General features: G+C 34.7%; 1 long non-coding RNA gene across 1 annotated transcript; it reads right to left on the minus strand.

Annotated features, from left to right (window-relative positions):
* Window positions 1-536: 536 nt before the first annotated feature.
* Window positions 537-1,952, minus strand: LOC139904875 (uncharacterized). The gene is made up of 3 exons (XR_011779127.1): window positions 1,501-1,952; window positions 1,309-1,448; window positions 537-1,246 (listed from the first exon to the last, which is right to left on the minus strand). It is a non-coding gene; the product is annotated as an uncharacterized lncRNA (long non-coding RNA).
* Window positions 1,953-6,278: the final 4,326 nt, after the last annotated feature.

Here is a 6,278-nt window from a genome sequence, read left to right on the forward strand (position 1 = left end):
CCAAATTCCTGGGCCTCCATTTCCGGAAATCCAGGCAGAAGGAGACGTTATTTTATGCATTTTATTCAGTTCTCGATCGACTATCAGTATCTAATACTAAATTAATATTGAATAATAAAAGCGAGAATTGATAACGTTCTTGATAGATGATTATTTTAGCAAACGGATAATGATACCATAAGTATTTCTTCCCTTCTCCTCGCACGCTTTTGTATCCTTTCCTCAATTATCAACCTTACTGATATGTATAGTTGATAATATTGTAGAGAAAAACGCGTGCGAGGAGGAGGGGGAAAAAAGACATATGGTATCATTGTTTAAAATACTGATGTGATTATCATCTGCCTGCTTTATTATGATTTTTGAGGGTATAACTAATGTATTTATTAGCAAAATGTTTAATGAAGATATACTACGTATAATTGACTTCGACGTTTTTTATCCGTTACAGTAGATTTGAAAACGTCACACTCCATGAAATTGTAATTCATTATGAACCTTATTCTCAGAATAATAGCTAATGAAACGACAAAGTAGAGTATTTGAAATATATTTGAAGCTCAAAGTTTAAAAAGAAGGCTTTAATTAAATATAATCTACATACTAAAAAATAAACCATTAAACATTTAAGTTAAATATACAAAATTAAACAATTAAAATCATATAACTATTAATAATAATAAATTATAAATACAGAATATTGAAATAATAGATTGATCCAAATAATATTTTCTTGTTCTGACATCGGAATTCAGTTAAATATGTCATAACTTTAGGTTGCAATACACAAGTGAGACGTGGAGTTTAATCAAAAAGATAATCACCCCTCTTCTTCATGTGGAAGTTGCTATATACAATTGTGCACAGGATAGATATATCTCTACCGATGAGATCTAACTAATTATTAATAATAAAGTAAATGTCAAAATCATAAAATTAGACAATAAATATACTAATAAAAAGATTTTATAAATAAATTCATCGTAAAGATTTAGAGCAAAAGCTAATTATGTAGTAATGTCCGGCGATATTACTCCCTATTAAGAGCATCAAAAAAGATTTTCCCCGTTATTTAGGTATGCTTATATAACAACATACTATTATCATGATGGATATACACAATTGTTAATTATAATGCAACACCCAATGTAACTACCCTCGTTGTTGTGACCATTTAAACAGTTGTTTTTGCCTTTTATGAGTTTTCTGAACACCATTTCTTGGAGCCCATCAACCATAGCTAAGCCTTTAGTGATAAAAAAGTAATATTTATTGACTATGTAATATTGGAAAACCTAATTATCCTACCCAAGTCTTAAAGCGAAGTAAGTAGTCTCAGACAAACTAGTTGCAAACCATCCAAAGCTACTACCCCCGTTGTTGTGACCATTTAAGCAGTTGTTTTTGCCCTTTACTGAGTTGTGTATCATAATTCTTTATATGTTTAGCTAAAATAGAATCATATTTTATAGTTAGATTTAAAAAAAATTGAATACTTACTGTGAGATAGTACAAAATTCAGAGTTCCATTTCGATATTCGTAAATACTTTCTACTGATAACTTGATCATCATTTGGTGTGGATGACTCAAAACATTTTTATATGTATTTCTATATATGACATCAGTACCAACATCCTCCATTAATTTAATGATGGTTCCTCGGGAAGGGATAGGTTTACCCGTGTATTTCTCCATAAATTTTTTGAACGTAGATGATTAGCAATGGATAAGGTTATATTACATGCAATAAGCATCGTTGTTAGATCAAAGTTAAAGTCTGACTTGATGTATTCATCGTCAAATTGATTTTATAGATGAATATCCATACTCTTGTTATGAGATCAGGATAATGAGTGGCGTGTAATTCTAGACAGGGGACTAAAGGCACATTTATATCGACAAATCCGACAAACCATCTGTTTCTCATCCGGTAAGCATTTTCCAAATTCCTGGGCCTCCATTTTCATAAATCCAGACAGAAGGCGACGTCATTTTGGGGATTTTATTCAGTTCTCTATCGACTATCACCATCTCATATTATATTAATATTGAATAATAAAGGCGGGAATGATAACGTTCATGATTGATAGAAGAGGATGTATATTATTTAATCAATGATGCCATAAGTAATTCTTCTTTTCTCCTCGCACGCTTTTCTATTCTTACCAAATTTATCACCCTTACTGATATGTAGGGTTGTTGGAATCGTTGAAAAGGAAAGAATTTGATTGGTTGAAGGAGATTATAAAAAAATGAATAAAACACGTTGGTACACTTGCATCTTCTAAACAAATTTTACTCAGTATTGTACTAATCATCAGCAAAGCAACTTCCCCTTACTGCTCTCTCAGGTGCATCAGATTCATGCCGAAGAAAACATCCCTTTTTTCATGGGTTTCTAACAACGGAGGTACTGACTGATGTGTGGAATTATGATTTGAAAAATAAAAGTATATCTTGCCGTTTTTGCAGATTTTCGTGCCAATCTCGTTCTTTATGGCAAGTAATCCGCCACTCCAAAACTGTAGAATATGTCGTGTTTATTAGCCTCATTATATATTAAATGTTATGTATGTATTTTGTCTGTTTATGCTCTTGTTGTTTGTTTATCGGCGTCTCAAATGTTTGTAGTACACGTGTAAATTCTAGAATAAAGTTAGTTAGTATTAAGTAATACAAGACTACACATGGTGTCAGGTGCAAAACGAAAAAAAAGAAGAAAACTAACGAATTAAGAGTGCATTGGAATTGTTCCGGGACAGAATATGGTTTCAAATAGTAATAGTCTACTTCCTCCGAAGCCATTAGATCTCTCTGGTAGTGCTAGTGATAATTTCAAGATGTTTCGCCAGCAATACATGATTTATGTGGTTGCCACAGGATTGGACAAGGGGTCCAAAGAAAGAAAAAGTGCTTTCCTCTTAAACCTAGTAGGTGAGGAGGCTCTTAGGATTTATATTGGATTAGTGTGGGCACCTGTGGCAGCAACGAAAAGAGAGGCAGGATATGTCCCAGAGGAGAACAATAACGACCCAGAACCTATTCTATTAAAATTTCAAAAATCCTGCACTCCAAAGACGAATGGGATGAGAGATATAAATTCAATCGATGCAAACAGGAGGAGGGAGAAAATTTCGATAATTTTCTATCCAATATTTATACCCTTGTGAATACATGTTTGTATGGAGATATGAGGGACGAGTTTATCAAAGATAAAATTGCACTTGGAATAAATAGCGACAAGGTGAGATCAAGGCTATTAAAGGAAAAGGCCGTGCATGAATACAGAGCGGAGGAATGTTCAGGGAGATGGGCTCTTGAGATTAAAAATGAGTCAAAGGTTCAGGGTAAGGCGATTGGAATCCGAAGATTTAAGAAAGACAAAAGACATCAGGATAAAGTGAAGCACCAGAACTTCAAACCTCAAGGATCAATGAGAAATCTTGTCAGTGGTGTGGAAAGAAGGTACAACCGACATACAAATATCCAGAAAATGACAGTAAATGCAACAAATGCAAGGGAACTGGACACTGGGGTAAAGTTTGCAGAAATCAGCAAAGGTTCAAGAGGTTGCGGAAGAATTAAGTGGTTCACCGGACTATTTCATTTGAAGATAAAGTAATAGCAAACAAGAATAGTAATAGCGCCTGGAGGACTGAAGCGTTTGTGGGAAGCAAACGCCTTTATTTCAATATAGATACTGTGGCTGATGTAACGGTGGTACCCAAAAGTGCTTATGATCTTCATTTCAATAAATATATATTAAGAAAGCCTACAAAATTACTGAATGGACCGGATCATAAGAGGTTACCTGTGATTGGTGTGTTCATAGGAGAGATTAAGAAAAGAGACAGGAAGAATCAGGAAGAAATATAAGTTATTTCTTCTGGTTCTCTGTTACTTGGAAGAGAGGCTAGTAGTGCCTTAGGAGTGGTCAAGTTTATCTAGCATGTAACAACGGATCCAATTAGTTCTCCAGAATTCAAATATATATGTATCATGTACTTGGGAGGTTGGAAGGTGAATACAAAATCAAAATGGAATCGAATGGGGAGCCTTACAGTGTCAGGACTCCAAGGAGGATATCAATTCTACTTCTACCGCTTGTAGAACAAGAATTGGAAAAGCTCGTAAAATTTGATGTCATTGAGGCGTGCGTGGAGCCATTCGACTGGTGTTTCTCCTATGGTAGTAGTTCCGAAAGGAAAGTATAGAGTTAGAATTCGTGTAGATCTAACCAAATTGAATTTAGCAGTGAAAAGGGAACGACTTATGCTTCCTACAGTGGATTATACTATTTCTTTAATGGGAGGAGGGAAAATTTTTTCAAAATTGGATGCCAACGCAGGATTTCATCAGGTGTGTTTGGAGGAAGAATCCAGAAAGCTTACTACTTTTATAACACCGTTCCGCAGGTTCCGGTACAAAAGGAAACCCTTCGAAATTAAATCAGGCCCTGAGAAGTTTCAGAGGGAAATCTATCGGATTTTGGGAAGTCAACAAGGAGCAGTTTGTCTTATGGATGGCATTGTTGTGTTCGGGAACACAAAAGAGGAGCACGATGAACGCCTGGTACAAACCCTAATGAAGTTTAAAGATGCTGGAGTCACTTTAAATAAGGAAAAGTGTCGATTCCCTCAAAACCAAATACATTTCTTGAGTGAAATTGTTGAAGCAAATCGTGTGGAAAGCTCAAAAGAGAAAGTTGAGGCGATCATGAAAACTGTCAATCAGCTCATGAAATTCTTGCCAGACTTAGCGACCAGGACGCAGCCCATACGTGAACTTCTGAAATCTACTAGTGGATAGTATATGGGTCAAGAGCAGGAGAAGGCGTTGGAGGATATCAAGAAGAGTCTCAATAAGCCCGTATTGAAAATATATGACTTTCGTTAGAAACGAAAGTATCAGCGGACGCTTCTTCTTATGGATTGGGGGGAGTCCTCATACAAAAGTACGATGATGCATGGGCGCCAGTGGCGTAAGCTTCCAAAAGTCTCTCAGAAGCCGAGCGAAGATATGCTCAAATCGAAAAAGAAGCTCTAGTGTCAGCTTTTACGTGTGACAGATTTTCAGATTACATTCTGGGTAAAGACATTTTTTTGGAAACTGATCTTAAACCGTTGATTCCGTTATTGTCGACGAAGGATTTAGATCAACTTCTAGTAAGGATTCAAAGAATGAGGACTAAGCAAATGCGACATTCTTTTACGTCAAACCATGTTCCTGGTAAAAATTTGAATACTTACATACCAAAGTTTTATATTATGACAATTATTATTTAATACTATTTGTATGATACAATAAATTATAACTAACAGCGAGGCATTTTCTGGATAATATTATTTTGATTAAATAGTACCATTTTCTGGATAATATTATTTTGATTAAATAGTACCAAGTAAAGATATATTTTCGAAGGAAAGATTCTATATGCAGTAAATTTTCAGATAAGTTGTAATGTTAAAAAAAATCATAATTGAGATATTTTATAAGTATGTTCTAAATTACCCATCGGCCATTAAATATGATTTATGAATATATGTTTTTTTATGTCCGAAAGAAAACAAAGGAACCAGATAGTTGAAGTTGTAATTGCGGGTGCACTTGCGCAAAACACGATTCCCATCTCTACTGATATGATAACAGTTCTTATCGCCTCAGAGCTAAGGGTTCATTATTTGTAATTATGCAGGCAATAAGAGGTATGGAATTCAACAACGCTAGTGCCCACGACATCGTTTTTCCTGGAATCTCTTTTGTTTTTTAAAACCAGTGCTTTGGTGAATTTTGATTCTGGGTCATTTAGTACCTTTACCATTAAGGGAATGTATTGCTTTATAATTCGAACACTAGGATATTTTTGAAAGTGTATATAGAGGAGTTAAAAGTATTTCTGCAGTCTTTACCTCGAGCATTATAAAAAATAAGGCCAGCCGAGATTTGAAATTGGGTAGGAAATTTTTTGTCATCATAAATATAGAGTAGAGATCTCTCTATTTTTTTGTCACAAGATTTCGGGAGATCTAAAATTTATAAATATCTCAGTAACATTACTTTTCAAATCCCTCTAATATAATATTTTCAAATGCCATGTTGTAAGAGGGATTTGGTTTTTAGCAATCCTAAAAAGCAGAAATCAAAATCGACCCTTCACAAATACAGAGCCAGAGTATTTCGGAAGGTCATGAAGAATCAAAATATAATTACACATAGCCAGACTTTGTAGGCAGCTCGGAATCTCTGTATTGCTGTAAAAATGTTTCTTTGCTACGGT

Source organism: Lepeophtheirus salmonis, chromosome 3 (assembly GCF_016086655.4).
Source record: "Lepeophtheirus salmonis chromosome 3, UVic_Lsal_1.4, whole genome shotgun sequence".
Taxonomy (NCBI): domain Eukaryota; kingdom Metazoa; phylum Arthropoda; class Copepoda; order Siphonostomatoida; family Caligidae; genus Lepeophtheirus; species Lepeophtheirus salmonis.